The 27,621-nt window shown below is 46.3% G+C and overlaps 1 protein-coding gene across 2 annotated transcripts in view; it reads left to right on the plus strand.

The window, feature by feature from the left end:
* SENP6 (SUMO specific peptidase 6) overlaps positions 1 to 27,621 on the plus strand; it is a gene marked incomplete in the record, with an annotated part of 3,063,818 nt that overhangs the window by 1,167,777 nt on the left and 1,868,420 nt on the right.

A 27,621-nucleotide genomic window follows, 5' to 3' on the forward strand; every position in this document is an offset into this window, starting at 1 on the left:
GTGTTTTCAGACCTTCACAGATTACTATAAAGTCCACTGCAGCAGCCAAGGCAAAGTCAAAAACACCATTAAAGACAAGGAAACAAGTACAGCATTCTCCTGAACAGTCAACCATGCCAAAGAAACAGATGCTTAAAATGGCCGAAGACCTACTTACTTTGATCAGGGGTTCCCATCCCCCTCCTGATAAAAGGCCTAGGCAAGACACGGACTAAGATTCCTCTGACCAGGTTTCTGTTTCCTCTGATTCCTCTTCAAATCAGGGATATTCTCTCCCTCCCTATGAGGACTCCGATGCAGAAGAATATATACCTTCAACCTCTCCGCCTGAGGATTATTCTTTTGGGGAAACCCTGCACACCATGGGGGAGCATTTCCATTGGGAGAGCTAGGATTACTCAGAATCCAAGAAAAGGCTCAGAGATTTTATTTTACTGCCTCAGCACAGGCCCTGGCTATTCCCCCTGTTCTTGATATTGTTGATGATGTTTTCTCTGAATCCAGTCTGTCTCCTGATTCTTTACCCCCTGCACCAGTCAAGCCAGACAGGTACTACAGGGTCCCTGACTCTCATAAATTTCTTTATAAAAACCCTGCTGCGGACCCAGAAACAATTTCTCAGGGTCCCAAAGGGGTTAAGGCTTCCACTGCTAAAAACCCTGTCCCCTCTGATAGGGATTCCAGAGCTCTGGATAGATGGGGGAAAAAAGTATACACATCTGCTATTTTAGCGGTAAGGGCTTTAAATTGCCAATTTCACATGCTTAAATATCAGCAGTACCTCATGTCTTTGTTAAAACAGAAAATGCTTACAAACTCAGAAAGTCCTGACAGTAAGGAAATGCAGGATTTATTGCATGCAGCTGAACAAGTGGGAAAGCATACTCTGCAATGTGGTTTTGATTCATTCTGACTTCATTAGTGGCTTCTTGTAGAGCCGCAGTTACAGGCTCTGTCATTCGAAGGCATGCTTGGTTGAAAGAACAAAGTTTACCTGAACATGTTAAAATTAAATTATTGGATGCTCCACTACAGTATGATACTTTGGTGTTAAGGCAGAAGAGGTGTTAAAGAAAATGGAGGATAAAGCTATATCAATGCAGACAGTAAAGGATTTCTTACAGGTTAAGCCACCCAGGTTTAGCAGAAACTGGCCCTCAAAAAAAATTGGTCCTTTCCAGTGTCGGACAGGCCACAAAGAGGCAGATACAGATGCCCAAGAGGCAGATCTCAGCCCCAAGGCTCCTAGAGACCTAAACAATGAGGTACTTCAGCCCCCAAAGGAGCAGAAGACAAGTCACAACCTTATAGGAAACAGTCCCAATGACTTCCCTCTACTAATGCTGAGCACTTACCTTTTGGCAGCACTCCTAGGGAGAAAGCTAGCACTTTTCTCACAAAAGTGGCACATGATCACCCAGGACAAATGGGTACTGAATATTGTTTCTCAGGGTTACAAGTTCCACTTTCACATCCTTCCAAAATCAAAAGGTATGCCGGACCTGCCACAAAACTAATGGGCAGAGGCACAAAACAAATTGCTGCTCTCATGGACATGGGAGCTATTCAAAGAGTACCACAGCAAGAACAAGGATTTTACTAAAGACTTTTCCTGGTACCCAGAAAGGACAAAGCCTGGAGACCAATACTGGACTTGTCAATCCTAAATACTTTCCTGGATGTTCCAAAATTCAAAATGTTAACACTGCAGCAACTTCTACCCATGCTGGGCAAGAAGGCTTGGCTAGTTACTTTGGACCTCAAGGAGGCATACCTGCATGTCCCAATCGGACAATCTTGCAGAAGATACCTCAGATTCATAGCTGGTCTCAATGCATTACCAATTATCTGCACTGCCCTTTGGCTTATCTACTGTGCTCAGGGTCTTCACAAAATGCCTGACACCAGTAATTGCATTTTGCAGACAGAGGAATTCAAATATATCCCTACTTGGATGACTGCCTTATTCAAGCAGAGAGCAAGGACATTCTTCTAATGCATCTGGCGTTTGTAAAAAGATTACTAATTTGCCTAGGGTACACAGTAAACGAAAAGAAGTCAAAACTAGTGCCCTCTCAAGAGATAATATTCCTGGGTGCAAGCTTAAATACAACTACACAGATGGCTTATCTCACGCCAGACAAGCAAAGACAACTGACTCATTACTTTCAGATGATGGCAACAAAGACCCAGCTCCCTGCAAGAAAAATTCTGCAGGCCCTGGGCTTCATGGCGTCCTGCATTCTACTAATTCCATATGCAAGACTGCATATGAGGAAACTACAATGATATCTAAAATGTGTTTGGACTCAACATTGCCACAGCCTGGAAACAATAACAACTTTAATTCCCTGCCTACAACAGGAATTTCGATGGTGGTCCCAGGCCTGTCACCACAACAAGGGATGACCTTTCACCTTATCCACAGCCAGGCAGACAGTAACAACGGATGCATCGATAAGATCCATGACTCTGCCATTTCAGCTCATTACAATACGGAACCTCCTATTTTTTCACATCCACTACTAAGGCAGTACCTCAGAGGGGTAAAAAACATAAGACTCCCAAGGAGACCACCAATACCTGCTTGGGATCTCAATTTTGTTTTAGAAAAGCTCACACTGCCTCCTTTTGAACCAGCCAGCACAGCTGATATAAAATACTTATCATGGAAAACTACTCTGCTCCTAGCAATAATGTCAGCAAGAAGAGTCTCAGAGTTACAGGCATTAATGGCAGTGGAACCTTTCATGATTTTTCACCAGGACAGTGTCTGTCTTAGGACAAACCCAACATTCATGCCAAAGGTGGTATCTAATGTGGCTCTTAACCAAACCATTCATTTACCAACTTTCTATCCAAATCCCCAGAATAAAGGGGAGAGACTTTTACACGCTTTGGACATACACAGACAGCTACAAGTCTACCTGGACAAAACAAAAGCTTTCATAAAAACTGATCAACTGTTTGTAGCCTATGCTGCAGGATCACAAAGTAAGCCTATCTCAAAGCAGACATTTTCAAAATGGATAGGACAGTGCATTCACTTCTGTTATTGCACAACATGGCAAATCAGTGCCTAAGGGCATTAGGCCACATTCTACCAGAGCAGTAGCCACTTCAACAGCCTTTCTCAGAGGAGTACCAACCAAAGACATTTTAGAAGCTGCAACCTGGAGTTCAGTGCACACTTTCACCAAGCACTACCACTAAATCCAGAGCAGGCTTTGCCACTGCAGTTCTGCAGGGCCTGGTAGCCTCTCCTAATCCTTTTTAGGCCTAGCCACCCAAACTCAGCTTTGGGATTCAACCCAAGTGTAACGACTGCAACAGTGAAACACGATGAACATAGTACAGTTGTGTACCTACCATAAATGTAGATGTTCGAGTGTATTCACTGTTGCAGTCCAGGTTACCCACCCACCATCCCCCTTCTCATTGCTGGGACATTTCTGTGCTTCTCAACTCTATACAACCTATGTGGTGTATTTGCTTGTAGATGAAGGAAATGTTTATATTAGTACATGCATGCTTTTTGGCATATTTTTATTTTTTCAGCCTTCCTATCTGGGGGCACCTGACATCTGGGGCAAGAAAAACTGAAGAAAATGGCGGTTGCATCTTTTATACCCCTGGCGCACTGACGTCAGGGAAGAGGCGACAGCAACCGACGCCGGACCTAGAGTTTGGAACTCTGGCCGACTGCGGGTAGCCTGCCAGCAGGATAACCCAAGTGTAATGACTGCAACAGTGAATACACTCGAACATCTACATTTATGGTAGGTACACAACTGTACTTTCTCCTTCCAGCACTTCAGTCTGAAGTATCCATTTTTTTTCCTGTGAACCTTGTTCTTCATGTCATCCAGTACCTGATTCATAATTTCTGCTTGGCTAGTTACATTTTCCATTTTGCTGTCTGTTGTATAGTCAGCATCAATGCAACTTGCTGACCATGTGGAAACTCCGTATAGTCAACCCCAGCTAATCTTGTGATGTTATGTAGTCCTATCTCGCCGTAATTCTTGCTGGATGGGTTCGGAGCCAATTCTTGGCTTGGACGATACTAAAGCTCGAGAGCTTTTACTGGCTCAAGGGTATCCCCTATCCCATGATGCACCACAGCAGCTCACTAGAGCTTTGAGGTTGTCTTCTTACTGGCTCGTTGGCTAAGTGAAATATTTTTGATTTTTGACTATATCTCTTCACCTTTCTCTTTAGTAGTTTTTTCCTTATCTGAGTGATTGTTGAGTGTTTGCTACCCCTGTCCCCTTTCTTAAGGATTGTATGGCCCATTTAAGTTAGAGGGCCTTTCATCTGTGTGCTAAGTTTTGTCTCCCTCTATATATATATATATATATATATATATATATATATATATATATATATATATATATATATATATATATATATATATATAAAAACATAAAAATATTTTTCTTCTTATAGTTGTATTATTGTTTTTTTGTTATTGCATTGTTCTTTCTTCTCAAAAGAAATGTGTCAAAGGATAAAGACAGAGAACACAAAGAACACCGCCCCTCCTGGGTTTATAAAATGTGGTAAATATTCTCAAAAAATGTCATTTACTGACAGTCACACCAGTTGTGTGCACTGTCTTGGAGAGGCTCATTTGCAAGAACCCTGTACCTTCTGTCATCCCTTCAGCACCAGGGTTCTTAATGAAAGGAAAAGAAAATTTATAGATGGGGCCTTATGACTAGTTCCTTCCAAGAACAGCTAGAACAAGGTCAGACAGTTCCTAAAAATCATAAAAGGAAATCAACATTAGTTTCTGCCTCGGAACCGACGAAGAAATCAAAAGTGATGGAGCCAACGAGTTCTTGCTCCAATTCTGTTTCTTCAGTCTTGGTGCCAACTGTTTCATCGGTGCCGAGACAATCTTCTCTGTTGAGACACTCACTGAATTTGGAATCGGTTTCACCAACCTTAAGATCTCCGATTTTGGAAAGGAGGAGATCTCCACCTGATGTTCATTGTGCATACAGCTGCAGTCATAACAGATGGGTTCTCCTGCCGTCAGGCGGGTCCTCGGTCGGCCGAATTCCAAAGTCTAGGTCCGGCGTCGGTTGTCGTCGCTTCTTCCCTGACGTAAAGTGCGACAGGGTTATAAAAGAACCAGCCAACGCCATTTTCTTCAGTCTTTTTTGCCGCGTGGTGCCCGAAGCAGAAGCAGTTTTGCAAGTGCTGGTCGGCCAGCTCCTGAGATTACGAAAATTTGGAAACTGAAGTCTTCTTAAAAGCTAAGTACCCCGTTGGGGAATCTTTTCTTGCCTCAGACCGATGTCAGACAAAGTTAATAATTGTATTTCTTGTGGGAAGCAAATACCGCATAAGGATTTACATTCCCTCTGTATTCCTTGCTTAGGCCCAGACCACGACGTCTCGGTCTGTCGCTTTTGTGCTACATTCAACAAACGCACTATTAAGTGTCTGGCGGAGTTCGCCCAGCATTTTTTTGGGAAAGCATTTAACTATACTATGTCGTCGGATACTCCGACTCCGGTTTTGTCTAAAAAACGCAAAGACAAGGACCAACATTCGAGGTCCGCGGCCTCTACCGACACCACGCCAAAGCCGACTACACGTGGTCTGGTTCTCAGCGAGGCACCTACGCAGCCCCTGATTACCGACGACACATCTTTGGCGGTGTCTGCTGTACCCGAGGTCGCAGGCTCCTTGGCCCACACCCCGACTAAAGATACCGAAGCCACTCTTGGCGTTGAAACACAGAATGTGGACAGGTCCACCTCCACTCAAGGTGTCTTCAGACCTTCCTCTTCTTTCTCCATCAAGGCTTTCACCAAGTCTAAAGCAACCATGCACCCTGAGAGACCAGCTACACAGGGCCCATCTCCAGGCCCCATGCCTAAGAAACAGATGCTTAAAATGGCTGAGGATTTAATTACTCTAATCAGAGGTTCTCAGCCACCTCCGGACAAAAGGCCCAGAGTGGAGGAAGATTCCCCCTCCTCTGATCAGGGCTCCATTATTTCAGAACACTCTGATGGTCAGGAACAGTCTTACTCCCCTTTTGAAGACTCTGATGCAGAGGAGTCTATTCCTTCTGTATCCCCCCCTGAGGATTACCCATTTGGGGAAACTTTGCATACCTTAAGGGAACACTTCCACTGGGAAGGCCAGGATTATTCAGATTCCAAGAAAAGGCTCAGGGAATTTCTTTTGTTACCCCAGCACAGGCCTCTGGCTATACCTCCTGTCTTGGACATCCTAGATGATGTTTACTCGGAGGCCTGCCTTAACCCCGACTCTCTACCTCCAGCTCCAGTTAAGCCTGACAGGTACTACAGGGTTCCTGACTCACACCAATTTCTATACAAAAGCCATGCTGCTGACCTAGAAACCATCTCACAGGGGCCCAAGGGAGTTAAGGCCTCCATTGCCAAAAATCCATTGCCTTCCGAGAGAGATTCCAGATCCTTAGAAAGGTGGGGAAAAAAAGGTATATACCTCGGCTACCTTATCCATGAGGGCCTTAAACTGTCAGTTTCATATGCTAAAATACCAACAGTTTCTGTTATCTCAATTGAAAAGTAAAATGTCACAACTTGAACAACCAGACTTGAAGGAGTTGCAGGATTTGATGCATAGTGCAGAACAAGTGGGTAAACATACCTTACAATGTGGTTTTGATGCTCTAGAGGCCTCATGTAGAGCTGCTGCTACAGGCTCAGTCATACGTAGGCATGCCTGGCTCAAGGAACAAGCCTTGCCTGATCATGTCAAAGCTAAATTACTAGACGCCCCTCTTCAAAAGGATGTACTATTTGGGTCAAATGCTGAGGAAGTATTACGGAAAATGGAGGAAAAGGCTAAATCAATGCAAACTGTGAAAGAATTTCTGCAGGTTCAAACCCCACGTTTTAGTAGAAATTAGCCTTCCAAAAACTGGTCCTTTCCTGCCACAGACAGACCTCAAAGAGGCAGATACAGATGCCCCAGGGGCAGAGGACAATCACAAGGATCGTACAGAGGCAGACAATGGCAAGCTCCTACACAAAGAGGTGGTGAGGACAACTCGCAATCTTACAGAAAGCAAACCCAATGACTTTCCCCTTTGCATGCCAACCAGGTCTCAAATGGCAGCCCCCTTAGGAGGAAAGCTGGCACTATTTTCAAAAAATTGGCATGTTGTCACAAAGGACAAATGGATCCTGGACATTATAAACAGAGGCTACAAATTCCATTTCATACCCTTCCAAAATGAGAGGCATGCCAAACCTGCCACACAATCAAAGGGCAGAGGCACAAAAGCAAATTTCAGATCTTGTAAACATGAAAGCTATTCAAGAGGTACCTACACACGAACAAGGTCAAGGTTTTTATTCCAGGCTATTTCTGGTGCCAAGGAAGGGAAAAGATTGGTGACCTGTTTTGGATCTTTCCATCCTAAACACATTCCTACTCGTACCAAAATTCAAGATGCTCACTCTGCAGCAACTTCTTCCCATGCTGGGCAAGGAGTCTTGGCTGGTAACACTGGACCTCAAGAAGGCATACCTGCATGTCCCAATCAGACAAAATTGCAGAAGATACCTCAGATTTCTTGCAGGTTCAACCCATTATCAATTCTCTGCATTGCCCTTTGGCTTATCTACTGCGCCCAGAGTATTCACGAAATGCCTGGCATCAGTAATTGCCTACTGCAGACTTCAAGGGATACAAATATACCCTTATTTGGACAACTGCCTGATCCAAGCGGACAGCAAGCACATTCTTCTGAAACATTTGGCTTATGTAATAATGTTATTAAACTCTCTGGGATACACAGTCAACAAAGAGAAATCAAGGCTAATACCCTCTCAGAAGATAATTTTCCTGGGTGCCAATTTGGACACAAACACCCAGATGGCCTGCCTCCCGCCAGAGAAGCAGTGGCAACTAATTCAATATTTCAGAACACTGGCATATTGCACCAGGCTGACTGCAAGGAAAATCCTGCAGGCTCTGGGATTCATGGCATCTTGCATCTTACTAATCCCATGTGTAAAGCTGCATATGAGAAAACTACAATGGTACCTAAAAAACATACGGTCTCAACACAGCTACAGTTTGGAAACAATTATACCACTAATTCCATGTCTGCAAAAGGAATTTCTGTGGTGGGCTCAAGCATGTCAAACAAACACAGGTCTTCCATTCAGCAAGCCTCAAGCAAATCAAGTCATCAAAACAGACGCCTCGGACTACGCCTGGGGGGCGCACATGACAGACCGGTGCATTCAGGGCAAATGGTCCCAAAAAGAAAAGCACCTTCACATCAATCAAAAAGAAATGCTAGCAGTAATAAATGCTATTATAGCTTTCAAGGACCTTCTACAACCAGGTCAACTATTGATAAGAACAGACAACACCACAGTTATGTGGTACATAAACAAGCAGGGAGGAACACATTCTTACCCCCTATGCAGACTGGCCATGTCACTTTGGAACATGGCCATGGACTTACAAATGGAACTACAAGCACAGTACTTGCCAGGCAAGGAAAACACGCTGGCAGACAACCTAAGCAGGAATATGACAGATCCACACGAATGGAAGTTGCATCCAAAAGTTTTTACAGAAATAATCCAAGAATGGGGAAGGCCAGACATAGATCTCTTTGCCTCCCACAAAAATCATCAATTAACAAAATTCTGCTCAAGGATCTTCCATCCAAAGGCCTGGAGAGTGGACGCTCTCTCTTTCAGTTGGACATCAATGACAGTTTATGCCTTCCCCTCTTCCTCTGCTGCCCAAAGTCCTATTGAAGACCAGAGCAGACAGACCAAAGATGATCCTCATTGCTCCGGACTGGCCAAGGCAACACTGGTACCCACTCCTGAGGAGCCTGACGCATTCCCCACCATGGACCCTGCCTCTAATGCCTCTTCTTCTGACTCATCACAGCTTCAAAACTCTTCACAGTCAGCTAAAAACACTCAATCTAGCCGCATGGAAGATTCCTTAGCATCACAGCAGGCCCTACTCTCCAAGGAGGTGCAGGATGTCATTTTGGAGGCCAGAAGGCCATCATCTAGAAAAGCTTACTCCGCAAAATGGAAACGTTTTTGTGTCTGGAATGAGAAAAAGGGCCAAAACCCTGGAAAACTGAATTTACCTCAAATACTACAATATTTGGCTGAACTGCTAAGCAGTGGACTTTAGTTCTCCTCCATCAAAATCCATGCCTCAGCCATTTCTGCAGAATACAACACTGATCCACCTTTATTCTCTCACCCTCTATTAAGACAGTTCCTCAGAGGGGCTAAGAATTTAAGACCTCCAAGGAAACAACCAATAACTGCTTGGGATCTTAATTTCATTCTGGAAAAACTGACCTTGCCTCCTTTTGAGCCAGCTGCCTCATCAGATTTGCAATATTTGTCCTGGAAAACAGCTTTCCTTCTGGCTATCACTTCAGCTCGTAGAGTTTCAGAACTACAGGCTCTCATGGCTGTCCGGCCTTTTATCATCTTCCATCAGGACAGAGTTTCCCTACGAACCAACCCGTCCTTTATGCCTAAAGTGGTATCCAGGGTAGCTTTAAATCAGGCCATACATTTGCCCACTTTTTATCCTAATCCTCAAAACAAAGGGGAGAGATTACTACATTTCTTGGACATCCACAGACAACTGTGTTATTATTTGGACAGAACAAAGCCTTTCAGAAAATCAGAACAGCTCTTTGTGGCCTATGCGGTAGGAGTTCTAGGAAAGCCAATTTCCAAACAAGACAGTCTCAAAATGGATAGCCCACTGCATACACTTTTGCTATTATTTTCATGGCAAAACTGTACCTTCAGGCATTAGAACCCATTCCACCAGGGCCACAGCCACCTCTTCAGCCTTCCTCAGAGGAGTTCCTACCAAGGATATTTTGGAAGCAGCCACTTGGAGTTATGTACATACCTTCTCTAAGCACTACCACTTAACATTATACTCCAAATCTAGAGCAGGCTTTGCCACTGCAGTCTTGCAGGGCATTTTGGCTCCTTCTAGTTCCACCTAGTGCCTACCACGCCTTTCTTAGCTTTGGGACTCTACCCATCTGTTATGACTGCAGCTGTATGCACGATGAACATAGTACAGTTTTGTACCTACCATAAATGTAGATGTTCGAGTGCTAATATAGCTGCAGTCCAGGTTTCCCTTCCTCCTTCCCCTCTAGGGGTATTCTTTTATGGTGTATTTGCTTACAACTACTGTTTTTTGATTATATTGCATTGCATTATTACATAATTTTATGTATTGCCTTCCTTCTGGGGGCACCTGACATCTGGGGCAAGAAAAACTGAAGAAAATGGCATCGGCTGGTTCTTTTATAGCCCTGTCGCACTGACGTCAGGGAAGAAGCGACGACAACCGACGCCGGACTTAGACTTTGGAATTCGGCTGACCGAGGACCCGCCTGACGGCAGGAGAACCCATCTGTTATGACTGCAGCTGTATTAGCACTCGAACATCTACATTTATGGTAGGTACAAAACTGTACATCTGAAGTAGGAACTTCATTTGTCAGCAACCTGTGGGATACGGATCCGATCTCGGATCTGAGCCGGCAACTTCTAACATAGCATAGATCTGAGCTCCTAGCTCCTCCCCCTTACCCATAATCTTCTGCCTGCCCTAACTGACCCCAGATCTAGTTTGCCGCTCTTCAAGCAACAGCTAGGTTCAGAGCTCTTGGCGTTTTGTGAGAAAAAAAGTTTTTATATTTTTTCTTCTGAGTGACTGGTTGTGTGTGTGATAGGTTTACCCTTTCTCCTGTTACATATCTAACTTACTTGTTTTATTTTAAGTATAATTCTCCATCCCCCGCTGGTCATAGCGCGTGTGTGTGACTGGATTAGGGACCTAGGGAGTGTGCTTACTTCAATATGTCGGAGGCCCCTAAGGCAATTTTTTCGAAATGCACCGAGTGTGGTCACAAGCTTTCACCGGCTGATGGCTACACTCGGTGCGTTAGGTGCCTTGGGGTTGAAAACCTCTCTTCGGGTTGCGCAATTTGCACGGCGTTCAACCATAGGGCACTCAAGGATCGAAGGTCGAAGCTAGTTCTGGCGGGTCTTCTACCCCCAGACTCTGCTTCGGCCTCCGGTGCTTCGGTGCCCGCTACCCCCCCCGGTAGCGGTCACCCCTGCCTCCCTTCCTCTGACCGGGACTCAACCTCCCGCTTCGGCTCCGGAGGATAGGGAGGCCAGGAAAGATAAGCGGCGGGAGAAGCACCTTAAGCGGCGGGCCGAGGACTCTTCATTGGCCCCGCCCGCCAAGAGGGCTTCCCCGTCCAAGTCTTCTCTATCTCCTCCTTCTCGGACCCGATCCCCTTGTTTCTCCCCGGTTCCCGAGGAGGAGGTGATCCGGTCCCCGTCGAGGTCATCGAGGCGACACTCCAAGTCTGCCTCGGTGGCCTCGTCGAGGTCCACTTTTAGCATGTCTGATGCGGATATGGACCGGATGATGAGGAGATTCATCCAGACCCAGATGCAGATGTGAGTGCTCTTGCCTCCCTCCCCCCCCCCTCTGGGGGGGAGCTCGACCCCTTTTTTCGCTCCTATAGCTCCTTCTCCGACCCGCATTCCGGGCTCGGAGCCGACCGTGCTGGGCACGTCGGCTCCGACTATTCCCTCGAGTCTGTCGGATCCGACCTCTCGGAGCCATGGGCCGAGCTTCGGATCCGAGGGATTCGGTGAGCTTTCGGCTCCGTCCCGGTCAGAGCACACTGGTCCTTCGGATCCGACGTTCTCGGCGCCGGGTCCGTTCCCCGCTTCGGATCCGAGTGGGAGTCGGATCTCGGATCCTTCTGAGAGCGGCTCCCCCTCGGCTTTCGCTGCGGTGGAGAGGGCACTGTCGAGTGATTCCAGGCCTCCGGTCCTGGCTTTGGCTCCCTCCTGCACTCCTTCTCATCTGATCCTGGCTCCCCTCATCCGGACCTCTGGGCAGCCTGCCTCAGCGCCTTTAGGAGTTCCAGTGGAACAGGTTACAGCCCGTGAGGACTCCTCGGACAGCCCCCCGAGGAGATTCCCCACAAGGCAAAGTGCAAAAGGAGGCACATAGACTCCCCTGAGAGTCTCACAGAAGATACGGACTTGGATGAAGGGGAAGGCTCCCCGAGATCACCACCTGAGGATGTCTCCTTTGGAGACATCATGGAAATGCTCAAAATCAGAGGTGGGTGGTCTGCCCCCAAGGCTTCCTCTGACGAGTCCGTATTCCTTGAGGCGTTCAAGGCAGGACCATCTACCTCTTGGGTGTCCCCTCCACCCGACCCCCTGGTGGATCTCATATCCTCTAGGGCTTGGAAGGAACCAGACACCGTAGAGCCGATCCCCAGATGCCCAGACAAAATTTTGAGCCCCCCTGCAGAGAGATCACATTGGAGCAGAGGTCCCCCTGTGGATGCCATGTTGGTGGCTGCAGCCACTAAGAAAGAGTTGGCTCAAGAGAGCCCCACGGTTCATCCTCCGAGCAAGGAGTCTCGCGCGATGGACCATCTTGGGAAGCGGGCCTTCAGTTCAGCGACCTTCTCTATGAGGGCCTTGAACTATATGGCACACGTTATTAGGATGCAGCGGGACCTAATTAAGGAATACGCTGCTTCCCCCCCGGCGTCCATGTTGGAGGGAGACAAGGATTTGTACTCTTCCCGAATGGCCACCCTCCGCTCTATCTCTAATACCTCTCTGCGGCTATTGTCTCATGCTACAGAGGGAGACGCTAGAGCAGGCGGAGTCGGGCTTGTCATGAGGAGACAGGCCTGGCTCCGTCACTGTGACTTCTCGAAACCTTTTAAGGCATCATTCACGAATGCCCCTTTTGATGGTTCTGCACTGTTCGGCAAAACCGTTCGCGACACTCTTGTCCAGAGCGAGAAAGACGGGAAGACCTTGTCTGCCGTCTGAGTCCGCTTCTCTGTGCCCCAGAGGTCCTTTTCCAAGAACCAAAAGGGTCAGAAGAAGATGTGGTTCCGAAAATCGCATCAGTCTCAGTCTGCTCAGGACAACCAGTCCTCTCGTGGCAGAGGAGGACAGGGAGGATGCCGCCCCAGAGGCAGAGGGGGTCCGAGGAATTTTGGGTCCAGAGAACCTTTCTCTGAGAGGCCCACGCAGAACCCCTGAGGGGTTCCGACTGCTCCATTCTGGAGGCAGTCGGGGGGCATTTTTCGAAGCACCTGGCAAAATGGGAGTCCATAACAACAGATCGCTGGGTGCTTCGCATTATATCCAGAGGTTACCTAATTCCCTTCATAGCCAACCCCAGAATCAGAAGCCTTCCCGTCGTCCCACCCAGTCAAAGAAGGCGCTGCAGAAATCCAGCAGCTTCTACAAAAGAGCCATCCAGCCCGTCCCCAGATCAAGTCGGATCAGGGTTTTACTCCAGGTTCTTTCTGGTGCCAAAAAAGACGGGGGACTTGAGGTCCATCCTCGACCTCTCTTTCCTAAACCTGGTGGTACCCAAACAAAAGTTCCGAATGGTCACGTTGCAATCCGTCCTCCCCTTATTGCGGGAGGACGACTGGATGTGCTCTATAGGCCTCAAGGATGCGTGCTATCACGTTCAAGTGGACAGGCGTTCCAGGAGGTTCCTCCGCTTCCGGCTGTGAGCCATTCACTTTCAATTCAGGGTCCTCCCCTTCGGTCTCACCTCAGCCCCCAGGGTGTTCACCAAGGTCCTAGCGGTAGTAGCGGCCCACCTGAGACTCCAGGGAATTCAGGTCTTTCCATACCTGGACGACTGGCTCCTCACAGCCCCAACAAGGCATCTACTTTGCTCAGGCAGGGACTATTTTCTCGGTCTGGCTCCTCTATTAGGATTAACCATCAACATGACCAAATCCTCTCTCACCCCTACACAGATACTAGATTTTATAGGGGCAAGACTGGATTCCAGACAGATGCTTGCGTTCCTGACTCCGGATCGACTTCGGAACCTGATGTTACACGTGCAGGCCATTCTTCATCTGCAAACTCCTTCGGCGGAATTGATTCTGAGGGCCCTAGGATCTATGGCGGCTGCAATCCCTCTGCTACCATTTGCCCGGTTGAGCATGAGGATTCTACGGTGGACCCTCCAGGTACAGTGGTCCCTGTCTTGCAACCCCCTCTGTCTCACCCCGTTTCCTTAAGCAAGATTTGCAGAAAATCGCTCCTGTGGTGGCTCCAGTCTCCCAACCTCCACACGGGCCGTCCCTTCCCACTACCTCCACCAGTCGACACAGTGACCATGGACGCTTCTCGCCTGGGGTGGGGGGGGAGCATTTTTCAGGCAGAACAGTCCAAGGCACTTGGAACGACGTAGAGACCTCTTTGCATATCAACGTCCTAGAGATGAGAGCGGTGCTTTTGACGTTGCGGGCACTACACAACTCTCTTCCGGTAGGGACAATTGCGGTACAGACCGACAACATGTCGGTAGTCTGGTACATCAACAAACAAGGGGGAACCAGGTCTTACCCCCTTTGCCACGAGGCCATGAGAGTGTGGGAATGGGCGATTTCCACCAACCGCTTTCTCAACGCACATTCTGGGAAGGTCCAACATTTTAGCGGACAGGCTCAGTCGTACTATCCTGACTCCCTACGAGTGGTCTCTCAACCACCGAGTGGCAGAGCAAGTATTTGCCCGATGGGGGCGACCTTGTTGCGATCTTTTTGCCTCTCCTTCAAACACGAAATGCAACGATTACTTCGCTCTGATCCCCCCCTCCAGGGAAGTCCCCGAGAGACTCTCTAGTTCATGCTTGGCCTCCCGGTCTGCTTTATGCTTACCCTCCTCTACCCCTGATGTTGAAATTGTTACAGAAAGCCAGGCAGCTGGGGAGCAGAATGATCCTCATTGCCCCATTCTGGCCTCGTCAGACGTGGTTCCCTTAACTATGGTCTCACCTAGTGTATCCACCATGGATTCTGGATCCCATTCCGGATCTCATCTCGCATCCTCTCGGTCTTCCAACTCTGAACCTGATCAACCTCAAGCTGACTGCTTGGTTGCTCCAGTTCCACTCCTCATAAGGACTCCCGGGATCTCATCACCAGTTAAAGCCATTCTTGTAGCAGCTCATAAGCCTTCCACCAGGAAGGTTTATCGGAGTAAATGGAAACGCTTCACCATTTGGGCAAAACACTGTCGTTTAGACCCGTTCACAGCCCCGATATCATCGATTCTAGATTTTCTAACCTCTCTCTTTCACCAGGGGGCTAGTTCTTCCACAGTCAAGGTACAGCTGGCAGCAATCTCATACTATCATGTGGGGCAAGAGTCTGGTTTTATTATCACTTCCAAACTGTGTAAGACCTTCCTCAAGGGTACCTTCCTCCTTAGACCTCCAGTTAAAGAGGTGGTACCCCCATGAGATTTATCCTTAGTCTTGCAGTCCTTGACTGGTCCCCCATTCGAACCGGCTGCCACGGTTGATCTCAAATTTCTCTCTTGGAAGACCGCCTTTTTGGTGGCCATAACTTCAGCCAAAAGGGTATCGGAATTATAAGCCCTTTGCGTCAAACCACCATATTTGGTTTTTCACCCGGATAGGGTTTACCTCAGAATCAACCCGTCCTTTCTACCTAAGGTATCTTCAGAGGCGAACATCAATCAATCCATCAATCTCCCAGTGTTCTTCCCCAACTTTCATAACAAAGGAGAGTACAAGCTTCATTCCTTGGACGTACACAGACAATTACGTTTTTATATCCACAGAACTGCTGGTCATAGGCAATCCGATCAGTTGTTTATCTCCTTTGCCAAAAGTAATTTCAGAAAATCAGTTTCGAAGGTTTCTCTCTCTAGATGGATCTCGAGTTGTATTCTGTTAGCATATCAGAGTTCAGGAAGGCCTGCACCTCAAGGAGTCCGTGCTCATTCTACTAGGGCCGTTGCCACTTCTGCAGCCTTTCAGGCTAGGGTTCCACTGGATGACATTTGTTCCGCAGCCACTTGGGCTTCATCTCACACCTTTATCAGCCATTATAAGATAGATGTTATTTCCTGAGGTAGAGCGTCCTTTGGCTCTGCGGTGCTCCGGAATATCCTTCCATGAAGGCCACCCAAGACTTAGGTAGCTGGGGACTCTGTCCCACAGGTTGCTGTCAAATGAAGTTCCTACTTCAGATTAAGAAGTTATGTACTCACCATAACGTTCCATCTGAGTAGGTATCTTCATTTGTCTGCAACCATCCCCCCCTCCTTCCCCCTGACTGATTGGATCGCTCTTGTGTTATTAGCATATGTTCCCATTGGGACACCTGTTATCTGTTGTGCTATGGGGCAAACTTGATCTGAGGTCAGTTAGGGCAGGCAGGGGATTATGGGTAAGGGGGAGGAGCTAGGAGTTCGGATCTATGCTATGTTAGAAGTTGCCGGCTCGGATCCGAGATCGGATCCGTATCCCACAGGTTGCAGACAAATGAAGATACCTACTCAGATGGAACGTTATGGTGAGTACATAACTTCTTATTTCCTCCAGGCCACTTTCTGATTAGGATGTAGAGTGGGTGGTGAAGAGGCTGCTCTGTGACCTGGCACTGGCAAAAATTTTAGCTCTTCCAGAACCAAAGGCTTCGGAGCCGTCCCATCTTCAATCTACTGTTCCTCCTCCAACTGCTTCACTCTGAGTCTAATGTTTTGGGTCCTTTAGTGCTGGAACCTTCGAATCTGAGAATTCTTCCTGTTTCCTCAGAACTGATAACTCTAACCTCATCGGCTCAATCTGGAACCAAGGGGTCTGGGAGCCGATGCTCTTCGGTCGACTCCGAGAGGGATAGTCACCCCGTTTTTTCTTTGGAACAGACTCTCCCTCTTGGTGCTTCGGCTCGTGTGAGCTCGGCTCCCACGTCTGCTTCCGAGCCTGCCTCTCCTGCTCAGAGTTGACTTTCCATTTTCTCGGAGTGGAGGTCTTCTTCGGAGTGAGTTGGTAAGGCTTTTTAGGTGATAGAGAAAGCTTTGTCTAGTGCTAAAGCCCTGTCATCTGACCTGATGTCCCTCCAGCAACCAGCAGCAACCTCTTCTCCCCTGCCTGCCCCTAAGCATAGGGAACCAGAGCCCCAAGGAGCCTCCATTGGAGGTGTCCCCTCTTCCGAGACCTCCCCAGATTACCCCACTGGAGAGGTTCCTCGGAAGAGACTTTGTAAGAGGAAGCACATTGACTCACCCAAGTCTGTCACTTCTGACACTGATTTGGATAAGTCAGAATGGTCCCCAAGATCTCCCTCTGAGAATGTCTCTTTTGTGGACATCCTTGAAATCCTTAGCGGGGTGATTGGAAGACCTCTAACCCAACTGAGGATGAAACAGTGTACCTTGAGGATTTTGGTTCCCGGCCTTCCACCTCCTGGATGACACCACCATATGACCAACTGTTAGGGATCATGTCTCGGAAAGCTTGGACCTTTCCGGACACAGTGGAGCCTGTCTCGAGGAGGCCAATCAAATTTATCACTGCTCCAGAAGACAAATAATTTCTAACTAAGGGGAGTACCTGTGGATGCTATGGTGGTACCAGCAGCCACTGAGGAGTAGTTATCAGAGACATCCTCAAATATCCATCCTCCTAATAAAGAGTCTAGGATGATGGATAGGTATGGAAAGCGTACCTTTTCTTTAGCGGCCTTTACCTTACAATTGCTGAATTACCTGTCCCATTTTATTAGGCTTCAAAGGGATCTCCTAAAGGAGTTGGGAGATAACCTTCAGGGTTCCGTAGCTTCGGGATCCACTGGCAAAGGTATCTGCGCAGCTCTCCACTTTTTCCTCTATTGCTAACTCCTCCATGAGTCTGATTTCCTATGCAGCTGATGGAGCGAGCAGGGCGGCCGCAGCAGGGATCTCTGTTAGGAGACACTCCTGGATGCGTCTATGCAATTTTACAGAATCCTTCAAGTCTTCCTTTACCAACGTCTCTTTTGATGGTTCTTCTCTTTTTGGACCACAGGTAAGAGAGACTTAGACCAGGTGCAAGCAGGAAGGGAAAACCTTATCTGCTGTCTGAGTCCGTTTCTCCCTTCCTTCTAGACCTTATCCCAAGGGTCAAACAGGAGGGAAAATGTGGTTTCGTAAATCCCAAAAGGTTTCCCTCAAGCACAAGGTCAGCCTTCCCCTAGAGGCAGAGGGAGAGGCTGTAATGTAAGGTGCTGCGCTCATGGCAGAGGGGGTCTGCAACACCAGGGTGATAGAGATGCTTTGTCTGACCATCCCTTTCATCACCCCTGAGGGGTTGCCCAACTGTCTGTCTCTGGAGGCAGTCGGAGGTCGAATCACATTGTACCCAAGCGCCTGGCTACAAATTTCCCAAGATCGATGGGTGCTACAATATATAGTTTCCAAAGGTTACCTGATTTCTTTTGTTTCTGCTCCCCCTACAAGTCGGTCTTTACCAGATGTACCACCCAACCAAATAGACTGTGCAACATCAGAGGTCATTTTGTTGCTTCAAAAAAGAGTCATCCAAGAAGTCACCACAGAGCAAATAGGATCCGGAACTTAGGATTTTTTTTAGTTCCAAAAAAGACCGGGGACTGGAGATAAATTCTAGATCTCAGCAAGCTAAACAAGTCTGTAAAAAAATCGAAGTTCGGTATGATCACTCTGCAGTCAATTTTTCTGTTTATCGGAAAAGACAATTGGATTTGCTCCATAGATCTTCAGGACGCATACTACCATATCAAAATGGACAGGCACTCCAGAAGACATCTACGCTTTCGGCTAGGAGCCAGTCATTTTCAGTTTCGAACCCTGCCCTTTGGCCTCACTACAGCCCCCAGAGTGTTCACCAAATGTATGGCGGTGGTCACAGCTCACCTGAGACATCAGGGATTCCAGGTGTTTCCGTACTTAGACAACTGGCTCTCCACTGCTACCCCCAAGCACCAACTAATCCGAGCCAGGGACAAGACTCTATCCTTGTGCGCCAGATTAGGAGTTACAGTAAATCTAAAATAATACACCTTATTTCCATCGCAGTGCATTGTCTTCTTAGGCTCAGACATAGACTCAACCACCATGACTGCAAAACTGACTCCAGAAAGGACAGAATCATTGCACAACCAAGTCAGATTCTTGCTGAACAAAGACGAAGTACAGGCCAGGATAGTTCTTCAAGTTCTAGGGACTGTGGCATCCACCATTCTTTTAGTTCCCTTAGCCCTTCTACACATGAGAGTACATCAGTGGCTATTTGCCCAGTGGTCAATGCAGGATCTACCCTTGTCCCACCAAATACTCATTACAAACTCCTGCAAGAAGGATCTAACATGGTGGTTACATACAGATCAGCTTTATCTAGGTCGTCCCCTTGTTCTTCCTCAACAAAATGCAGTCTTGACCACAGACGCTTTCCAGATAGGGTGGGGGAGGGGCATTATCTGGGAATGACTGTCCAAGGTATCTGGCAGGATCACGAGAACCACTTGCACATAAATGTTCTGGAGATGAGCTTTGCTATATGCGTTGCAAGCACTTAACAGTTCTTTTCCCACCGGGGCAGTTCTGATTCAATCAGACAACATGTCTATAGTGTGGTACATAAACAAGCAAGGAGGAAGCAAGTCTTACCCACTTTGTTGAGAGGCACAAAGAGTATGGAAATGGGTGATGGACACTAACTGCTGTCTGGTAGCAACGCACATTCCTGGGAAGTCCAATGTGATAGACAAACTGAGTCGAGCAATTAGGATGCCTCACGAGTGGTCCCTGAAAACAGAAGCTGCAGAAGAGATTTTCTGCAAATGGGGCCACCCTTGCTGTGACCTATTCGCCACGTACATGAATGCCAAATGCAGCAACTACTTTTGTCCTCATTCCCCATCCGGGGATGTCACCCAGGGACGCTGTGGTCCACAATTGGCCTCCGGGACTATGCTTTTCCACCCTTTCCTCTCATACCAAAAGTGATTCAGAAAGCAAAACTGTTGGAGTACCCTGATCCTCATTGCTCCTTACTGGCCTCACCAAGTCTGGTTCCCCTTCCTGTGGCCCTATCTCTTGGAGGAACCATGGATTCTGGAATCATCTCCAGACCTTCTGATTCACCAGTCAGGACAGTTCCATCCTACCATCCAAACCCTGAAATTGACAGCATGGCTGCTTCCGTTCCAAGAATAGCCAGGTGTATATCCCTTTCTCCTACCGTTAAACACATTCTCATATCTTCCCACAAACCTTCCACTAGGAAATTATATTCCAGCAATTGGAAAAGGTTTTCCATTTGGGCAGCTAAACAAGGCATGGAGCCCTACTCAGCCCCCTCCCCCAGAGAGTCTATCCTGTCCTTCCTTGCATCTATTTTTCAAGAAGGAACTGCAGCTGCTGCCATTAGAGTTCAGTTGGCTGCCATCTCAAATTATCATTTTGGGAACATGGGAAATTCTGTTATGTCCCACTCTTTATGTAAAACCTTTTTGAAAGGAGTCCTCCTTCTCAGACCTCCAATCAGGCAACCTCCGGAGTCCTGGGACTTAAACCTAGTTCTGACCTCATTGATTTCTCCACCATTCGAACTGTCTTCTTCATCCAGCTTGAAATTGATGTCTTGGAGGACATTGTTCTTAGTAGCTGTAACATCTGCTAGGAGTGTTTCAGAATTGCAAGCTCTGACCATTCGACCTCCATACATTATATTCCATAAGGACAGTCTCTCCCTAAGAACTAACCCTTCTTTCCTCCCTAAGGTATGCTCAGAACATAGTCTAAACGCAGCTATCGAATGTACCAGTATTCTTCCAAAATTACAGTAATAAATCAGAATACAGATCAATTAGATGTTGATAGAATTCTCCGATTTTACATGCATAGGACTAAAGATTTTAGGAAATCGGATCAATTGTTTGTTTCCTTCTCAGAGAAAAACAAAGGCTTGTCCATTTCCAAGGTGACTCTGTCTAAATGGCTTTCCGACTGCATCTCATTTGCTTACAAAAATGCTGGGAAACAACTACCTGCTAAAGTAAAAGGCCATTCAACTATAGCAGTATCAGCTTCATGTGCCTTCAAATCAAAACTCCCAATTGATACCATTTGTGCAGCAACTACTTGGGCAAGACCTCATACCTTTGTCACTCATTACAAGTTGGATTTTGCTTCCTGAGACAGGTCATCCTTTGGGTCCACTGTACTGAAGAGTCTCTTTGCTTGAGCCACCCGGGATAAAGGTGCTGGGGACACTGTCCCATCCAGCAAGAATTACAGCGAGATAGGACTACATAACATTAAGAAGTTATATACTTACCATAACGTTCCATGTTTGTTTTCCATCTCGCCTACATTCTTGCGTCCCACCCTCCTTCCCCCTTCCTGTATCCTGGAGGAACTGGTGGACTGTCTATTATGCTGTCTGACCTCCACATAGCATGGATAGTAAAACAAAGTCCTTTTGTTTGTATGTACATAGTTATTGTAATTACTATTGTGTATTTAGTTACTTTCTTGCAAACAAGATCTGGGGAGATGCCGTGGTGCACCATGGGATAGGGGATAGCCTCGAGCCAGTAAAAACTCTCGAGCTTTAGTATTGGCCGAGTCGGAGCTGAGGATTGGCTCCGAACCCTTCCAGTAAGAATGTACGCGAGATGGGCTACAAACATGGAATGTTATGGTAAGTACATAACTTCTTATTTCTTTCCATCTGTCCAGAAATGTATCACAAGCCAACGATTTTTTTCCAGCCTTCTCATTGAAACTTCTCATTGCTTCTTTAGCATCCAACCAAATCACCTCTTAAGCATTCAACAGAATCACCTTTCATCACTCGTGAAACATTGCTCCTGTGGCTGTTACTGTTATAACAAATATTTTCTTTGACAGTACACATGGTTACCATTTTTCTGTCATCTTTGAATGTTAAGACCTTTGCAGTATGTGGTTTAGTTAATTTCTGTTGAATAACTTTTCTAATCACAAAGAAAACCTTTAATGACAATATGTAGAGTTTATATGGGAGACTGGCAATCTTTTCAAGCACTATGATGCTTCCACCTCCATTGACTTCTCTCTGAATATCTTTTCTTGTAATAAACGCCTTACATAACTGTATGTCAAATACTCCATTAGTTGGGTCAGTTATATCTGGCATATATTCTTCCTGATTGATTAATAAGGCAGAAAGGTCAATGGGTTGAGAGTCTTGTCTTTATACAGGTTATATTTTTATACAGTTTAAACTGAAGAGTATGTGTTAAGCGATGGTGTGTAAACAATGTTTACTTGAAAACAGCTTGTGTCCTTTGAGGAATGTTCCAAAATAGTTCAACAAGCAGCAAATAAACCTCAAGAGTCTTCTTTACCTCATTTTGCACTCCTGCATTTAACTGTGTAGAATGGGAAGACTAATCTTTGCTGGTAGTGACGCATGTCTTTTACATTAAAATGTAAAGAAATTGAAGCTTCTGATAATGAATGGGATACAGTAGATGTTCTTCATGTTTCACTGTTACAGTCATTATATTTGGGGTAATCTGCTGGCAGGTTGCCCTCAGTCGGCTTGAATATCAAAGTCTTGGGTCCTGCGTCGGTTGCTGTCTCCTCTTCCATGACGTCCGGTCGTCAGGGGTATAAAACATGCAGCCGACGCCATTTTCTTCAGTCTTTCTTGCTGCGCAGTGCCAGAAGCAGTTCACAAGTGCCGGTCGGCCGACTCCTGAAATTTTCGCATTCCAGTTTCAAAACTGAAGTCTTCAATTAAAGCTAAGTACCCCATTGGGGAAACTTTTTCTTGCTCCTTACCGATGTCAGTAAAAATTAATAATTGCATTACTTGTGGGAAGCAAATACCTCATAAGGATATTCATTTGTACTGTATTCCTTTCCTAGGCCCAGGTTATAACGTGCCTTGCTGTCGGTTTTGTGCTAGATTTAACCAATGCTCTATTAAGCGTCGGTATATCTTTGCTTCAAAATATTTTGGAAACAGATTTAATTACTCTGAAATGTCGTCGAATATCAGTCCGACTACCGGAGTTCAAAAAAACGCAGAGAAAAGGACAGAGAGAGAGCGTCGAGGTCCAAAACCGACAAAGCTTCTCCTAAGCCAGTTCGCTGGTACTCAGTGAGGTGCTTTCGCAGCCCCTGATACCCGCTACTTTCGAGTCGCAGGCCTCTACCGAGACTCATGTGGAGTCCGGCATGCCGTGAGATTCTCAGAGTATTGTACCCGTGGATGTGTCTCTCTCGGATGGGTTTTTGTGCCGCTGAGCAGGCATCGGCTTCTGAGGGTGTTTTCAGGCCTCAGCATTTCTATATAAAACCAATGCCAGCTTCAAAAACAAAGACAAAAGCAACTTCTAAGGATAAAAATCCGACACATGAGCCACGTGCTCAGGCCTCTATGCCTAAAAAACAGATGATCAAAACGGATGAAGACTTAATTACCTTGATCAGAGGTTCCCAACCCCCCCCCCCCCCCCCCAATAAGAGGCCTAGGCAAGACACTGATTGTGAATCTTCAGATCAGGTTTCTATTTCTTCTGATCAGGAATTTTCTATACCACCCTGTGAGGATTCAGATGCAGAGGAATCCATCCCATCTGCATCTCCACCTGAAGATTATTCTTTTGGAGAAACCTTGCATACTTTAAGGGAACATTTTCATTGGGAGAGTCAGGATTTCTCAGAATCAAAAAAGAGGCTTAGGGATTTCCTCCTTCTTCCACAGCATAGGCCTTTGGCTATACCTTCTGTATTAGACATTGTTGATGTGTTTTCGGAATCAAGCATGGCTCCAGATTCCCTACCTCCGGCTCCTAGTAAGCCAGACAGATATTACAGGGTTCCTGACAACCCACAAATTTTTATTAAAAAATCCTGCTGCTGACCCTGAAACTATTTCACAGGGTCCCAAAGGTGTAAAGGCCTCAACAGCTAAGAATCCTACCCCCTCTGATAGAGATTCCAGGGCGCTGTATAGATGGGGAAAGAAGGTTTATACGTCTGCATCCTTGGCAATTAGGGCCTTAAACTGCCAGTTTCATATGCTTAAATATCAACAGAATGTTATGGGCTTACTGAAACAGAAAATGATGTTGATTTCTGATTGTGTGGAAAATAGAGTTACAGGATTTATTGCATTCAGCAGAACAGGTTGGAAAACATACTTTGCAATGTGGTTTTGATTCCTTGGAGGCCTCCTGCAGGGCCGCAGTTACTAAATCTGCGATTAGAAGGCATGCCTGGCTCAAGGAGCAAAATCTGCCTGATCATGTTAAAGCTAAATTGTTGGATGCACCTTTACAGCATGATACTCTGGTAGTAAGGCAGAAGAGGTTTTAAAGAAAATGGAAGACAAAGCTAAGTCTATGCAAACTGTAAAAGATTTCTTACAAGTGCAGCCACCAAGATTCAGTAGACACTGGCCTACAAAAAATTGGTCCTTTCCTGTGTCTGACAGAGCCTCACGGGGCAAATCCAGGCACTCAAAAGGCTCTAGATACCAATCACAGAGTTCTTACAGGTCAAAGCAATAGGGTGCCTCTACCTCCAAATCTGGAGGAAACAAAGCACAACCCTACAGTAAGCAGTCTCAATGACTTCCCTCTGCCATCACCAAGCACTTATCTTTTGGCAGCCCCCTTAGGGGGAAAATTAGCACTTCATGCTCAAAATTGGCAGTTAACCCAGGACAAGTGGGTATTAAACATAGTATCCCAGGGATACAGATCTCATTTCCATATCTTGCCAATTCCAAACGGTTGGCCAGATCTGCCACAAAATCAATGGGCAGAGGCCCAGAAACAAGTTATGTCCCTCATGGATATGGGGGGCTATTCAACCAGAACAGGAAAAAGTGCAAGGGTTTTACTCAAGACTGTTCCTGGTACCCAGAAAAGACCATGCCTGGTTCCCAATACTGGATTTATCTGTTTTGAACACATTCTTGGACATCCCAAAATTCAAAATGCTGACTTCGCAACAGCTTCTGCCCATACTGGGCAAGAACGCTTGGTTAGTGACTCTAGACTTAAGAGGCATACCTGCATATCCCAATAAGGGAATCGTGCAGACGATACCTCCGCTTCAAGGCTGGTTTTATGCCTTACCAATTCTCTGCACTGCCCTTTGACTTATCTACTGCGCCCAGGGTCTTTACAAAGTGCCTGGCACCAGTAATTGCATTTTTCAGACAAAGAAGCATACAAATCTATCCTTACTTGGACGACTGTCTCATTCAAGCAGAAAACAAGGACATTCTTCTTCAACATCTGGCGTTTGTAAAAAGGCTTCTAACATGCCTAGGGTACACAAACGAAAAGAAATCACAACTGGTACCCTCTCAAAAGATTGCATTCCTGGGTGCTAGCTTGAATACAACTGCCCAGATGGCTTACCTTACACCAGACAAGCAAAGCCAACTGACTATTTACTTCAAACAGATGGCAACAAAAACCCAGTTATTTGCAAGACAAATTCTGCAGGCTTTGGGGTTCATGGCATCCTGCATTCTGCTAATTCCATACGCAAGACTGAATATGATGAAACTACAGTGGTATTTAAAAAGTTTATGGAGTCAACATTGTCACAATCTGGAAACGATGATTCCTCTCATTCCCTGCCTACAACAGGAGTTTCTTTGGTGGGCAGAGACATGTCACCAGAACAGGGGATGGTCTTTCACTCTACCTCCTGCCACCCAAACCCTAACTACAGACGCATCAGACTATGCTTGGGGGCCCACCTGGTGGAGAGATGCATTCAGGGCATATGGAGCCCAAAACAAATGCATCTGCATATCAACGCGAAAGAGATGTTAGCTGTTCAGAATGCCCTGACAGCCTTCAAGGACTTGCTTCATCCAGGACAACTACTGATAAAGACGGACAATACCACAGTTATGTGGTACATAAACAAGCAGGGGGGTACACATTCCTACCTTCTTTGTAGACTAGCCATGGCATTGTGGGACACAGCCTTGACTTACCAAGTACATCTTCAAGCTCAATTCTTGCCAGGAAAACAAAATGCTCTGGCAGACGACCTAAGCAGAAATCTTATGGACCCTCACGAGTGGAAACTGGATCCACAAGTCTTCAGCATGATAACAGAGAAATGGGAGAATCCAGACATAGATCTATTTGCCTCTCCCCAAAATTATCTACTGGACAAATTCTGCACAGGGACTTATCACAGACAAGCATGGAAAGTGGATGCCCTATCCTTCAGTTGGAAAAACATATCAGTCCACGCCTTTCCTCCTCTGCCTCTTCTTCCCAAGCTCTTGCTAAAGGTCAGACAGGAAAAACCAAAAATGATCCTAATTGCCCCGGACTGGCCTCTACAGCACTGGTACCCAATTCTAAGGAATATGTCTCAACTCCCTCCTTGGTACTTGCCTCATATACCTCATCTACTGTCTCAGCAGAGCAATCAAATTCTGCACAATCAGCTCCAAACTCTGAACCTGGCAGCATGGCTGATCATGTAATTATTCAAACAACACCTCTAAGTAAATCTGTGATTGATGTCGTTTTGGAAGCCAGAAGGCCTAGTACTAGAAAATCTTATGCTGATAAATGGAAGAGATTCTGTCCTTGGAACCAAGCACAAGGGATGGACACAGGAAAGCCAAATATTCCTCAGATTTTACAATACTTGACTGAGATGCTTGACAAGGGCCTATCTTTTTCATCAAAAAAATCCATGCCTCTGCCATCTCGGCTCATTACAACACAGATCCTCCCATTTTTTCTCATCCTCTGCTAAAACAGTATCTTAGAGGGGCCAAAAATTTAAGGCCTGCCAGAAGATCACCAACTCCTGCATGGGACCTCAATTTTGTATTGGAAAAGCTCACCCTGCCTCCATTTGAACCAGCAACTACTGCGGATATAAAGTTTTTATCTTGGAAAACAGATTTCCTTCTGGCGATCACTTCAGCAAGAAGGGTTTCAGAACTACAGGCCCTCATGGCTGTGGAGCCTTTTATTACATTTTACCCGGACAGGGTGTCCCTCAGGACCAATCCTTCCTTTATGCCTAAGGTGGTATCCAGTGTGGCTCTTAACCAAACTATTCACCTGCCAACTTTTTACCCAAATCCACAGAACAAGGGGGAGCAGATTCTACATTCCTTGGATGTACACAGACAACTAAGATTCTACTTAAACAGGACCAAATCTCTAAGAAAGTCTGAGCAGCTACTGGTGGCATTTGCTGCAGCATCAGAGGGGAAGGCTATTTCAAAGCAGACTATTTCAAAGTGGATAAGCCACTGCATTCGTTTCTGCTATTTGCATCATGGTAAACCGGTGCCCAAGGGAATCAGGTCACATTCCACCAGGGCTGCATCTACCTCAGCAGTTTTTCTCAGAGGGGTGCCAACCAAAGACATTCTAGAAGCTGCTACTTGGAGCTCTGTTCATACTTTTACAAAGCATTATCATTTGCCTCTCTTTAAGTCCAGGGCAGGCTTTGCCACTGCAGTTCTGCAGGGCCTTATAGCCGCTCCTAATGCTATTTAGTTCCAGCCATCCATCCATAGCTTTGTGATTCTACCCAAATGTAATGACTGCAACAGTGAAACACGAAGAACATAGTACATTTGTGTACATTTACCATAAATGTAGATATTCGAGTGTATTCACTGTTGCAGTCCAGTTTACCCACCAGCCATCCCCCTTTTTTC

The sequence above is a fragment of the Protopterus annectens genome, chromosome 1.part0 (assembly GCF_019279795.1).
Source record: "Protopterus annectens isolate FY-2018-M chromosome 1.part0, PAN1.0, whole genome shotgun sequence".
Lineage (NCBI taxonomy): Eukaryota > Metazoa > Chordata > Ceratodontiformes > Protopteridae > Protopterus > Protopterus annectens.